The 13,943-nt window shown below is 42.5% G+C and overlaps 1 pseudogene; it reads right to left on the bottom strand.

Moving 5' to 3' along the window:
- Positions 1-790: 790 nt before the first annotated feature.
- On the bottom strand, positions 791-6,075 carry LOC109894949 (neutrophil cytosol factor 2-like; annotated as a pseudogene).
- Between the last annotated feature and the right edge of the window lie 7,868 nt (positions 6,076-13,943).

Genomic DNA, 13,943 nt, shown 5'->3' with positions numbered 1-13,943 from the left:
CCCTCTTTACAGGTATAAGGAGTTAACCCACTCTTTACAGGTATAGGGAGTTAACCCCCTCTTTACAGGTATAGGGAGATAACCCCCTCTTTACAGGTATAAGGAGTTAACCCACTCTTTACAGGTATAGGGAGTTAACCCCCTCTTTACAGGTATAGGGAGTTAACCCACTCTTTACAGGTATAGGGAGTTAACCCCCTCTTTACAGGTATAATGAGTTAACCCACTCTTTACAGGTATAGGGAGTTAACCCCCTCTTTACAGGTATAATGAGTTAACCCCCTCTTTACAGGTATAAGGAGTTAACCCACTCTTTACAGGTATAATGAGTTAACCCACTCTTTACAGGTATAGGGAGTTAACTCACTCTTTACAGGTATAAGGAGTTAACCCACTCTTTACAGGTATAATGAGTTAACCCACTCTTTACAGGTATAGGGAGTTAACCCCCTCTTTACAGGTATAATGAGTTAACCCACTCTTTACAGGTATAATGAGTTAACCCACTCTTTACAGGTATAGGGAATTAACCCCCTCTTTACAGGTATAGGGAGTTAACTCACTCTTTACAGGTATAAGGAGTTAACCCACTCTTTACAGGTATAATGAGTTAACCCACTCTTTACAGGTATAAGGAGTTAACCCACTCTTTACAGGTATAGGGAGTTAACCCCCTCTTTACAGGTATAGGGAGTTAACCCACTCTTTACAGGTATAGGGAGTTAACCCACTCTTTACAGGTATAGGGAGTTAACCCACTCTTTACAGGTATAAGGAGTTAACCCACTCTTTACAGGTATAAGGAGTTGACCCGCTCTTTAGCGGTGTCTCTCACCTGTCCATCATGTATGACCATGGCCAGTCCATCTCTGTCTGCATCACTGAAAAGAAACACTATGGCTCCCCCAGGCACCGTCAGCTGCCCAGGGGCTTGGGACATGTAGGGGTTACGCAGACGCATGTAACGAGATTCCCTATGGGGAGGCAAAGCCAGCATTCGAAGTGAAGGGTTAAGATGCACACTATCATGATTATCTCACTTGTGTTGCAGCGAGTTATTAAGAACCCCAATCAACATTATAGAAAAATAAACACATCATTTGACTCATGTACATTTATCATCAACGTTTCGGTCCTCATACCACCATATTAACCATGGATATCTTTTTTTGGATTCAAATATCAGTTCTGAGCTTATTTTCTTCTGGTGTCCATGACCATGAGAGAATAATTACAGGATTTGTTCTGCTCCAACAACATTCATGTTTTGGAACATAATTGAAAGTCAATGTGAATAATATTACTTACTCCACTCTATCCACCTTGGGCTCGTAGTTTCCCGGTTTCTGTTCGGAAGACAGAGTCACAGTCAGAGAGAGAGGCAGAGGGCATAGGATGTGTCCCAAAATTTCAAAATGGCATAAGGACTCTGGTCAAAAGCAGTGCACTATACAGGGAATAGGGGGTTATTTGAGACACATTCAAGGTGTACTTCCAATGCTATGTTAACAGTGGTCTTACATTGGTCCTGAGAGGTTCAAATCCACCAAAGTCATCATTGGGAATCATTGAGGAAATTACCTGAAACCACAGGAAGAGGCCTGATTCGATTGACACACACACACGGACACACAGGCAAGCACACACACAGCGATATGTCACTATAAATATGTCCCAAATGGCACCCTGTAACCTACATAGTGCATTACTTTTGACCAGATCCCATAGGGCCCTGATCAAAAGTAGTACACTATATAAGGAATAAGGTGCCATTTGGGATGTACTCTATGTTACTGTGCCTGTGTACATCAGTGTGGTGTGGTTTTACTTAACCATTGGTTTGCCCAGGAAGTCTCTCTGTCCCAGCTGTTCTACGTCCTGTTTCCTGGGCCGGAACAGCTCTCCCTCTGGCACCAGGAGGACGGGCAGCACCTCTCCCTGGGGGTTGAGACACACACAAAGAAAGAGAGAGAAAGAAAAAGAGAGAAAGCGAGAGAAAGAGAGAAAGAGAGAAAGAAAGAAAGAGAGAAAGAAAGAGAGAAAGAAAGAAAGAGAGAAGAAAGAAAGAGAGAAAGAAAGAAGAGAGAAAAGAAAGAAAGAAAGAGAGAAAGAAAGAGAGAAAGAAAAAGAAAGAAAGAGAGAAAGAAAGAGAGAAAGAAAGAGAGAAAGAAAGAAAGAGAGAAAGAAAGAGAGAAAGAAAGAAAGAGAGAAAGAAAGAGAGAAAGAAAGAGAGAAAGAAAGAAAGACAGAGCTAGAGAGAGAAAGAGAGGGTAATTCAGGACCGAGAGAAATGCAGCCACGCTGGACAGAACACACCACACCCTGCCAATGTCAAAATATTATGTGACGTTAGAGACAGGAGTTTTTCCATACCATGTGCCTTGATCAGTGAGAAGAAAAAAAACTCATGCCCTATGTAGGGAGAATTCAATGTTTGTTTGTGAATGTTGTTTTTCCGGTAGTGTACTTACAGAGATACTGTGTAAAGCCACCTCCACGTCCTCGCCCCCCTCCTCCTTTCTCCTGGGAGGCTGAGAGCAGGATGTCTCTGGCTTTGTCCAACTGGTTCAACCTGGAGTGGACAGCTGCTGCGTTATACAAGACCTGGACAACCACAGAGAAACATAATGTCTGTCTCAAATGGTACTCTATTCACTATGTAGTGCATTACTTTTGACCAGAGCCCTAGGGGACAGTGTTCTAATAAGCCTCTCCATATCAAATCAAATGTATTTATAAAACCCTTTTTACATCAGCAGGTGTCACAGAGTGCTTATACACAAAAACTAAAAAACTGCCTAAAACCCCAAACAGCAAGCAATACAGATGTTGAAGTTGGAGTGGAGGCTAGGAAAAACTCCCTAGAAAGGCTGGAACCTAGGAAGAAAGCTAGAGAGGAACCAGGCTCTGAGTCCTCTTCTGGCTGTGCCGGGTGGAGATTGTAAGAGTACATGGTCATTAAGCCCAGATATGATTACACAGAAAAGTAATACTCAACAACTGCCCAAGACAGAGCATTAATAAAACAAACGCAATAACCATATTTGTTCTAATTGATATATTTTTTCCTGAATCTAATCCCTATAGTCATGTCCAGAGAGACAGACACATATTGGTTAGCCCAGTTTGAGACAAACACAGCCACAGCTGTACATGCCCTGGGCTAAAAATATGAAATATGCCTCATCTTCACTATAAAGTAAATCTCCTAAACTTGTTTCCCTTCATTCAATGAGGCTTTGTCATACCCACCAGGTGGGTTATCTGGCTTTTGGACCGCACATGGAAGTGTTGACATAATGGAACTGGGGATATTCTCAGTTGTTCATTTGTCAAATACATCCCAAATGGCACCCTATTCCCTATATAGTGCACTTATCTTGACCAGAGCCCTATTATTACCAGGTCCCATAGCCAAAATGAGTGCCCATTAAAGAGAATAGGGTGCCATTTGGGATTCATCCTTAAAGATACACTCCAGTCTCCTTTTCACCTCATTAATCACCTGATTTACCTAACAAAAGGCTCATCTCAGAAGGTGGTCCAGTTATTTCATGACATTTCATGCTCCTCTATTTTTCCCATAAGCATGGAGGGAGGCCGATGACATCCGACCAACTCCTTGCAGTTGTGTCTAAAAACACTATTTTGCTCAAAATTACTTGTTTTGCCCTTAAGTGTGTGACCATTACTGTATTTATACTTGGGATATTGTTCAGGAAAAGGTTTAAAAAATAGCTGGACTGCATCTTTAACTCAGATATCTGTCACCATTTGGAGCAACGGGCTATATACATTTTGATTGTCACATACATCTTGAATCTTATTTCATCGTACTGTACTCCACTTCTGGTACATGGTGTACACCTGTAAGGTGCATCTATAACACCTGCAAGGTGCATCTATAACACCTGCAAGGTGCATCTATAACACCTGTAAGGTGCATCTATAACACCTGTAATGTGCATCTATAACACCTGTAAGGTGCATCTATAACACCTGCAAGGTGCATCTATAACACCTGTAAGGTGCATCTATAACACCTGCAAGGTGCATCTATAACACCTGTAAGGTGCATCTATAACACCTGGAAGGTGCATCTATAACACCTGCAAGGTGCATCTATAACACCTGTAAGGTGCATCTATAACACCTGCAAGGTGCATCTATAACACCTGTAAGGTGCATCTATAACACCTGTAAGGTGCATCTATAACACCTGCAAGGTGCATCTATAACACCTGTAAGGTGCATCTATAACACCTGCAAGGTGCATCTATAACACCTGTAAGGTGCATCTATAACACCTGTAAGGTGCATCTATAACACCTGCAAGGTGCATCTATAACACCTGTAAGGTGCATCTATAACACCTGTAAGGTGCATCTATAACACCTGCAAGGTGCATCTATAACACCTGTAAGGTGCATCTATAACACCTGTAAGGTGCATCTATAACACCTGTAAGGTGCATCTATAACACCTCCAAGGTGCATCTATAACACCTGTAAGGTGCATCTATAACACCTGTAAGGTGCATCTATAACACCTGTAAGGTGCATCTATAACACCTGTAAGGTGCATCTATAACACCTGTAAGGTGCATCTATAACACCTGTAAGGTGCATCTATAACACCTGTAAGGTGCATCTATAACACCTGTAAGGTACAAGTACATCTATAACACTGTGGTGTAAGTCTACATCTATAACACCTGTAAGATACAAGTACATCTATAACACTGTGGTGTAAGTCTACATCTATAACACTGTGATGTAAGTCTACATCTATACCACTGTGGTGTTAGTCTGCAGCTATAACACTGTGATGTAAGTCTACATCTATAATACTGTGGTGTAAGTCTACATCTATAACACTGTGGTGTAAGTCTACATCTATAACACTGTGGTGTAAGTCTACATCTATAACACTGTGGTGTAAGTCTACATCTATAATACTGTGGTGTAAGTCTACATCTATAACACTGTGGTGTAAGTCTACATATATAACACTGTGGTGTAAGTCTACATCTATAACACTGTGGTGTAAGTCTACATCTATAACACTGTGGTGTAAGTCTACATCTATAATACTGTGGTGTAAGTCTACATCTATACCACTGTGGTGTTAGTCTGCAGCTATAACACTGTGATGTAAGTCTACATCTACAATACTGTGGTGTAAGTCTACATCTATAACACTGTGATGTAAGTCTACATCTATAATACTGTGGTGTAAGTCTACAGCTATAACACTGTGGTGTAAGTCTACAGCTATAACACTGTGGTGTAAGTCTACATCTATAATAGAGCTTGTAGTGCAGCCCCAGCTGTCTGTAGTCAATGACCACGTTCCCTCTCATGTGTTTCTGAGCCGAGATACAGTCATTCAGAGCCTCCTCCAGCCTGCAGACCACACACACACACACACACACACACACACACACACACACACACACACACACACACACACACACACACACACACACACACACACACACACACACACACACACACACACACACACACACACAAAGAGAGTGGGAGGGAGAGGGATGTCAGATATAATGGCTGCCTTTTGTAATCTAAAACATGAATAGACAGCCATTTTCCTTCATATGTTAATCGATGTCTAAACGCTGTACATACACATTGACCTGTACATCCTGTTGTTTACTTTAATAAAGGAGAGAACAACATCAGATGACAGAAGAGGAACCATAACGTTGTACAGTGATCTCTTTACCTGCTAGCCATTATGAGTGTTCCAGCTCTTTGGAAAAAGCCAACTGCAAGTCGCTCATCCTTGGCTATGGTCTGGTCTAACGCCTTCACAGGGCGCCAGATCAGTATTAGACGCACTCACATACACACACAAAGAAGTCCTTTCAGAGATTGATCAGTCACTCTTGACAGCAGTCCTCCAGACTTACCTGGATGGCAGGCTCCAGCTGCCCCAGGGCAAGGTGAGCCGAGGCAGTCAGAAACAGAGTTTAGACAGGGCTCCCTGCCAGTCTCTGGCATCCACTGCCTTCCCTGCTTCATCCCACAACCGCAGCAGCTCTGTGTACAACATCGTCCTGTGATAGGAACATTTCTTTATATATATTTATTTTTAAGTTGTACCTCAAAAAAGTTAGGACAAGTGGGGATCAAAATAACTGTATACACATGGCACTTTAAGAGGCAATCTGGAATTGGTAAATACACTAAATAAGAATTTTAAAAACATTATATATAGCCATTGTAGTTTATATAGCTCCTTTGTTGCTTTCGAATCCCAGTCCCTTTAAACAATTACCTTGTCATGTCTGAGTGCAATGAAGAAAGTAACTAGATTACTATGACAAAATGTAAGCCTACAGTGTAATAACTGGGGTGGTATCCTTTATGAATGAAAACACAACAAAGAAAAACATTTAGTTGCTCTTCATTATACTCAGCAAACACAGCATGGAGATTTAGACAGCGTGACTCTTAAAGAGTATCCAAGCCTTTCATACATAATTAAATATCTACTCAAACAATGATTAATGATGTGAAAAATAAACATCTCTACTTACAGGTGTTCCCACCTGTAAGGTGCATCTATAACACCTGTAAGGTGCATCTATAACACCTGTAAGGTGCATCTATAACACCTGTAAGGTGCATCTATAAACAAAAGGAAAGAAGTTTGATGTTAGAGAGTCAGGGAGATTCAAACCTATTGTCAAAGGTTCCTGGAAAGGTATGCCAGCTTAGCACCTTCATTCCCGCTGCGAGGCTGCAAGCTGTGGGTGCAGTGAGGAAGTCACCACCCTGCACTACAAGGAAGTCCTCCTCCCTTGCATTTCCTGCAAACAAGGAATGCACCAGGGATGGGTCTCAAATGTCACCCTACACCCTATATAGTGCATTACGTTTGACCAGAGCCCTATGGGTACCCTATACAGTGCAATCGGAAAGTATTCAGACCCCTTGACTTTTTTCACATTATATATATATCTGCAGTGAGGCCTGATAGAGAGGCATCTCCACCCTCCTACCTACCAATATTACATTTACATAAGTATTCAGACCCTTTACTCAGTACATTGTTGAATCACCTTTTGCAGCGATTACAACCTCGAGTCTTCTTGGGTATGACGCTACAAGCTTGGCACACCTGTGTTTGGAGAGTTTCTCCTATTCTTCTCTGCAGATCCTCTCAAGCTCTGTCAGCTTGGTTGGAGGAGCGTCGCTGCACAGCTATTTTCAGGTCTCTCCAGAGATGTTTGATCGGGTTCAAGTCCAGGCTCTGGCTGGGCTACTCAAGGACATTCAGAGACTTGTCCCGAAGCCACTCCTGCGTTGTATTGTCTGTGTGCTTAGGGTTGTTGTCCTGTTGGAAGGTGAATCTTTGCCACCGTCTGAGGTCCTGAGCGCTCTGGAGCAGGTTTTCATCAAGGATCTCTTTGTACTTTGCTTCGTTCATCTTTCCCTTGATCCTGACTAGTTTCCCAGTCCCTGCCGCTGAAAAACATCCCCACAGCATGACGCTGCAACCACCATGCTTCACTGTAGAGATGGTGCCAGGTTTCCTTCAGACACTTGACATTCAGGCCAAAGAGATCAATCTTGGTCTCATCAGACCAGAGAATCTTGTTTCTCACAGTCTGAGAGTCCTTTAGGTGCCTTTTGGCAAACGCCTGTCATGTGCCCTTTACTGAGGAGTGGATTCCGTCTGGCCATTCAACCATAAAGGCCTGATTGACAGAATGCTGCAGAGATAGATGTCCTTCTGGACGGTTCTCCCATCTCCACCAGGGAACTCTGGTGCTCTGTCAGAGTGACCATTGGGTTCATTGGGTTCTTGGTCACCTCCCTTATCAAGGCCCTTCTCCCCGATTGCTCAGTTTGGCCTGGCAGCCAGCTCTAGGAAGAGTCTTGGTGGATCCAAACTTCTTCCATTTTAGGATGAGGGAGGCCACTGTGTTCTTGGGGACCTTCAATGCTGCAGAAATGTTTTGGTACCCTTACCCAGATCTGTGCCTCGACACGCCCTGTCAAGGTTGGGGCCTCTGACACGCACTGTCAAGGTTGGGACCTTATATAGGCAGGTGTGTGCATTTCCAAATCATGACCAATCAATTGAATTTACCACAGGTGGACTCCAATCAAGTTGCAGAAACATCTCAAGGATGATCAATGGAAACAGGATGCATCTAAGCTCTATTTCAAGCCTCATAGCAAACGGTCAAAATATTAATGTAAATAAGGTATTTTATGTTTTTTATTTTAAAACATTTGCAAACAAAGTAATAATTACAACTGATTTTGCTTGGTCATTATGGGGCATTGTGTGTAGATTGATTGATTGAATACATTTTAGAATAAGGCTGTAACGTAACAAAATGTGGGAAAAGGGAAGGGGTCTGAAAACTTTCCAAATACACTGTAAACAGAGTTGGGCGGATTGCTTGACATTTTGTTATCCGTGCTCATTACAGTTACATGACACAAAGTAATCAGTAACGTAATCCGTTGGATTACTCTACATGAGTAGCTTAATTCAATTACTTTGGATGGAACTGAATATTTTAGAAGTTCTTTAAACCTATTTTAATATTTAGTTATTTTGTTCTAGAATTTATTTCTCAATATAATGAACCTCGGCATTGTCTTCTTTAAAGTAAAGTAGCTGCACAGATTTGTTCATTTTCAGCACATTATAAGGAGGGATATGATGTAAGACTATTCTATGTTCTGTACAGCAGCATGCTCAGGCCCATCCCTTGGAACATGGAGCACCCTAAAGCTTTCCATGGATTTGATGAGTATCAGTAGTGATGGGCACCAACATGGAAATTCTGTAGCCTATCCATACCAGTTGCATTTTTTTCTATGCGAAAGGAGGAGACGTAAATGGACAGTGTGCAGGGTAGGGGTTTAGGAGCTTGTGCGCTTATTTAGCCACTGATTAAAGGAGACTGAGAGGAACGGATCTGCAAGCCTGGACTCAGGGGTAGACGTAGCATAGTAAATGTAAATCTGGTACACGCCAATTAGTATGATATGTTACATTTCATATGTTATATATGTGGATGTCCATCATCCATTTCGCATGATACTGCATGGTAAGAATTACAATTCGTATAATATGTTACCAATTGCAATTTGTTGTGGGGAGGATTAGCTAACATGCTAAGTAGTTGCAAAATAGCTATAATGTAGTAAGTAGTTGCAAAGTTCCTGATTAGATAAAATGCTAAAGTTGTCCGTGATGAGATTCAAACACACAACCTTTGGGTTGCTAGATGTTTGCGTTACATGCCCACCTATCCACCCCACCCACCCACCCTACTTCCGTTTTTGCCTTAAGTAACCATCTGTCTTATGTAACCACAACATATCATACTCATTTGAGTGTCCCGGATGAACATTTACTATGTTACGTCTAATCTATGAGACCAGGCTGGACATGCATAATGTAGTCTAGAAGACTGTCTGCAGTTTGTCCGCAAAACGTTTTATTTTTATTTGCCCAATAGAAACTCATGTTTTAATTGCTGTTTGCAACTGTTTGGACTAATGATTACACTCCTGGTGTGAATGTTATGTAAGCCTATCCTTTTCAACCAGTCTGAATATAATCAAAAACCCATCCACACCTCTGATGGCCCATCAGCTAGAGACTGAGGTGGGACCATGTCAGAAAGTCTATGCACTAAACAGCAGCATCACTGAAGCGTATCAAATTGTAATATTGATATTAGATGAAGTCATCCATAATGTAATCAGCTGTTTTCAAGAACTGTAATCCAATTACACATAATAAAATGTAAAAAACATCATCCCTGTTACATGTAATCCGTTACTACCCATCCCTGCCTATATAGCACATTACATTTGACCAGAGCCGTAGAGTGAACTAAATAGGTTGTGGAATGGAATGGTGCCATTTGGGACAGTGATAATAGCACGTACACAATCGCTTTTCACATGAAATACAAAGATGTGCTGATTCCCACAGGGAGAGATCACTGAAGGTACACAATGAGGTTGATTGAGTAATAACATCATGGCTGAGTCATACACTTATAATTTAAAAAACTCACTATGTATCATTTCATGACAAGAAAGCATTCATTTACATTCTGGTATTTCAAAGTGACATTTTACCCTTTGACTTGAAATGGATGTTTGTGAGGAGGAAGAAGGAAGAAATATGATCTGACATAGTTTCCATAAAGTTTGACCCGGCCGTCTCCAATCTCTGTTTTCCTTGAGCAATCAACTTTCCAATTGAATAATAGTTTAGGCTTACAACCCGTGGCACATACAATATATATATATATATATATATGACATCACATCTCAGTTTCCATTGTATATTGCTTCAAGTTTTTTATTTAGATCCTGTGTGAAATCATCATTCAGGATAGAGGTATGGTGACAGCTCTCTAACCTGGGGAAAACAAAGATGACGTGGCTGACCTGCAAACCGATATTTCATTTTTCAAATTGGTTAAAATTAGATGAGGGTTAAGGTAATGGTCAGTTATAGATTTTGGCTAGTCGGGCTGTCAATGGGATGTTGGTCAGACAAGTCCCCTTAGTCTCTCCCCTCTAACCCTGAGGTGCTACGATGATACTAGAGGAGGCTGGTGGGAGGAGCTATAGGTGTACGGGCTCATAATAATGGCTGGAATGGAATTAGAGCGTTGCTGAATCGAATCCCAGAGCTGACAAGCCCCTGAGCAATGAAGGTAACCCCTGATTCAGAGGGGTTAGGTTAAATGCGGAAGACACATTTCAGTTGAATACATTCAGTTGGACAACTGACTAGGGATCCCCATTCCGTTTCTCTTTCACAGCTAGAATGGAATCAATGGATCAGAGTCAAACGTGGTTTCCATCTGTTTGATACCGTTCCATATATTCCATTCCAGCCATTACAATGAACCTATCATCCTATAGCTCTTCCCACCAGCCTCCACTGGATGACACTATACCCCATAGTTGACCCACAGTGTACAGCAAAAAGAAGACCTCTTATCACATGGTTTGGTACCATCTAGTGGATACCATGGAGAACTGCAACCCGAAGTGAAACATCTCTGCTACTTTTCCTCCAATCATGGCTCCTGTTGCATGATAGGCCCACTCATGATAGGCCCAAGCAACAAAAGACTTTGAAAAGAAGTTGTGCGTTGACATAATGAACATAGAACATAATCTGCATTGATCTCATGAAACTTTATTGAACAGCAGACAATATAAACAGAACAACCAACCCCATAGCTATCTAAAAGCTTAGCAATGCCTATTGCACCAAAACAACAACAATCTGTATTAGCCCACATCCCTTGAATAAATTCAATAGCCATCATCCCCATATTGAAGATACATGAAATATGCAATTTCTTATACTTGGATGATGTTTAACTGGAACAGACAGGCTGATAGATAGCACAGCAAATTCATTGTATCATCAAGCATGTATTTTTCACAGCTTCGCTCATGCGTGACACCTTCAAAGCTCCTTCTGCAGCTGCTTCTGCAGCTCCTATTGCAGCTCCTACTGCAGCTCCTATTGCATCTCCTACTACAGCTCCTACTGTAGATCCTACTACAGCTCCCACTGCAGCTCCTATTGCAGCTCCTTCTGCAGATCCTACTGCAGCTCCTTCTGCAACTCCTACTGCAGTTCCTACTGCAGCTCCTATTGCATCTCCTACTGCAGCTCCTATTGCATTTCCTACTGCAGCTCCTATTGCATCTCCCACTGCAGCTCCTACTGCAGCTCCTATTGCATCTCCTACTGCAGCTCCTATTGCAGCTCCTATTGCATCTCCCACTGCAGCTCCTACTGAAGCTCCTATTGCATCTCCTACTGCAGCTCCTACTGCAGCTCCTTCTGCAGATCCTACTACAGCTCCTACTGCAGCTCCTATTGCAGATCCTACTACAGCTCCTACTGCAGCTCCTATTGCATCTCCCACTGCAGCTCCTACTGCAGCTCCTATTGCATCTCCTACTGCAGCTCCTATTGCAGCTCCTATTGCATCTCCCACTGCAGCTCCTACTGAAGCTCCTATTGCATCTCCTACTGCAGCTCCTACTGCAGCTCCTTCTGCAGATCCTACTACAGCTCCTACTGCAGCTCCTATTGCAGATCCTACTACAGCTCCTACTGCAGCTCCTACTGCAGCTTCTTCTGCAGATCCTACTACAGCTCCTACTGCAGCTCCTTCTGCAGATCCTACTGCAGCTCCTATTGCAGCTCCTTCTGCAGATCCTACTGCAGCTCCTTCTGCAGATCCTACTACAGCTCCTACTGCATCTCCTACTGCAGCTCCTATTGCAGCTCCTATTGCAACTCTTACTGCAGCTCCTACTAATGAACCAACTGGTCCTCCAACTATTCCCATATTTATTTTTTTATTTTATTTTATTTCACCTTTATTTAACCAGGTAGGCAAGTTGAGAACAAGTTCTCATTTACAATTGTGACCTGGCCAAGATAAAGCAAAGCAATTCGACACATACAACGACACAGAGTTACACATGGAGTAAAACAAACATACAGTCAATAATACAGTAGAAACAAGTCTATATACGATGTGAGCAAATGAGGTGAGATAAGGGAGGTAAAGGCATAAAAAAAGGCCATGGTGGTGAAGTCAATACAATATAGCAAGTAAAACACTGGAATGGTAGATTTGCAGTGGGGGAATGTGCAAAGTAGAAATAAAAATAATGGGGTGCAAAGGAGCAAAATAAATACAGTAGGGAAAGAGGTAGTTGTTTGGGCTAAATTATAGGTGGGCTATATACAGGTGTAGTAATCTGTGAGCTGCTCTGACAGTTGGTGCTTAAAGCTAGTGAGGGAGATAAGTATTTCCAGTTTCAGCGGATTTTTGTAGTTCATTCCAGTCATTGGTAGCAGAGATCTGGAAGGAGAGGCGGCCAAAGAAAGAATTGGTTTTGGGGTAACCAGAGAGATATACCTGCTGGAGCGCGTGCTACAGGTGGGTGATGCTATGGTGACCAGCGAGCTGAGATAAGGGGGGACTTTACCTAGCAGGGTCTTGTAGATGACATGGAGCCAGTGTGTTTGGCGACGAGTATGAAGGTACAGGTCGCAATGGTGGGTAGTTTATGGGGCTTTGGTGACAAAACGGATTGCACTGTGATAGACTGCATCCAATTTATTGAGTAGGGTATTGGAGGCTATTTTGTAAATGACATCGCCGAAGTCGAGGATTGGTAGGATGGTCAGTTTTACAAGGGTATGTTTGGCAGCAGAGGTGAAGGATGCTTTGTTGCGAAATAGGAAGCCAATTCTAGATTTAACTTTGGATTGGAGATGTTTGATGTGGGTCTGGAAGGAGAGTTTACAGTCTAACCAGACACCTAGGTATTTGTAGTTGTCCACATATTCTAAGTCAGAGCCATCCAGAGTAGTGATGTTGGACAGGCGGGCAGGTGCAGGCAGCGATCGGTTGAAGAGCATGCATTTAGTTTTACTTGTATTTAAGAGCAATTGGAGGCCACGGAAGGAGAGTTGTATGGCATTGAAGATTGCCTAGAGGGTTGTTAACACAGTGTCCAAAGAAGTGCCAGAAGTATACAGAATGGTGTCGTCTGCGTAGAGGTGGATCAGAAACTCACCAGCAGCAAGAGCGACATCATTGATGTATACAGAGAAGAGAGTCGTTCCAAGATTTGTACCCTGTGACACCCCCATAGAGACTGCCAGAGGTGCGGACAGCAACCTCCGATTTGACACACTGAACTCTATCAGAGAAGTAGTTAGTGAACCAGGCGAGGCAATCATTTGAGAAACCAAGGCTGTCGAGTCTGCCGATGAGGATGTGGTGATTGACAGAGTCGAAAGCCTTGGCCAGATCAATGAATACGGCTGCACAGTAATGTTTCTTATCGATGGCGGTTAAGATATCGTTTAGGACCTTGAGT

Source organism: Oncorhynchus kisutch, linkage group LG8, assembly GCF_002021735.2.
Source record: "Oncorhynchus kisutch isolate 150728-3 linkage group LG8, Okis_V2, whole genome shotgun sequence".
Lineage (NCBI taxonomy): Eukaryota > Metazoa > Chordata > Actinopteri > Salmoniformes > Salmonidae > Oncorhynchus > Oncorhynchus kisutch.
This window is presented reverse-complemented; position numbering and strand designations above follow the sequence as displayed.